Source organism: Fulmarus glacialis, unplaced genomic scaffold (assembly GCF_000690835.1).
Source record: "Fulmarus glacialis isolate BGI_N327 unplaced genomic scaffold, ASM69083v1 scaffold4054, whole genome shotgun sequence".
In the NCBI taxonomy this organism is placed as follows: Eukaryota; Metazoa; Chordata; class Aves; order Procellariiformes; family Procellariidae; genus Fulmarus; species Fulmarus glacialis.
Genome location: NW_009205947.1, coordinates 616 through 1,806, shown reverse-complemented (window position 1 = coordinate 1,806; position 1,191 = coordinate 616).

Below are 1,191 nucleotides of genomic sequence, written 5' to 3'. Positions count from 1 at the left end.
GGTGTGCCAAGGGGGAGGACCTCCGGCAGCGGGTGGCTGAGCTGCAAGAGGCGGTGAGAAGGCTGCGCAACATCAGGGAGGTGGAGAAGGAGTTAGATAGCTGGTTCCAAGCGAAGTCTGCAGCGGACTCACAGCCCACAGGCTAAACAGCCAAAAACTCCCCCACCAGCACACGCAGAAGGGAGGGGGGCCAATGATGCAGAAGAATGGGCGGTTGCAATGGCAAGGACCAGCAGGAGGAAGAGACTTCCCCCAAAGCCTGAGGTGCCCTTGCAGAACCGGTTCACTGCTCTGCAGAGTGAAGAGGAAAGACCCACCATATCAAGAGAGATGCTGGAGCTGAGAAAGGCAGCCCAATCTGCCCCTCGTATAACAACCAACACAACTAAGAAAAGGCGATGGGTGATACTAGTAGGCAACTCTCTTCTGAGAGGTATGGGGGCACCCATTTGCCAACCTGACGCACTCTCTAGAGAGGTGTGCTGCTTTACCGGGTGCTCATATCACCGAGAGGCTACCAAGCCTCGTACAGTCCACTGACTATTATCTGCTGCTGCTGTTTCATGTGGGCACCAGTAATACAGCCAGGAGCAGTCTGAGGAGTATCAAGAAGGATTACAGAGCCCTGGGAGTGACAGTAAGGGAGCCTGGATTTTTCATCAATCCTCCCGTTAAAAGGAAAGGGCTTGAAAGGGCCAGTTGAATCTGGCGAATCAACAGATGGTTAAGGGACTGGTGTTACAGCCAGGGGTTTGGCTACTTACATCATGGGACTCACCTTGAGAAACCTGGTCTACTGGGGGCTGATGGGGTCCATCTGTCAGAGAAGGGGAAGAGCATCTTCGGTCATAGGCTTGCCAAGCTGGTGAAGAGGGCTTTAAACTAAAGTTGTCGGGGGAGGGGAACCTCAATCCATCCCACTCCTACCAGTTTTATGCCAGTGCCAGCAATAGATGCCCAGAGCCTGGAGAAGGATCACAAGTCAGCAGGAGAGCGCCTGAAGAGCAGCACAAAGGAACCCCAGCCAGTAAGACAGCTTCATCAGGGGCCCAACTTAAATGCCTCTATGCAAACGCACGTAGCGTGGGGAATAGACAAGAGGAGTTAGAGACGTGCGCACGCCTGCAGGGCTACAGTCTTCTTGGCATCACAGAGACGTGGTGGTATGGCTCCTATGATTGGAGTGTTGGA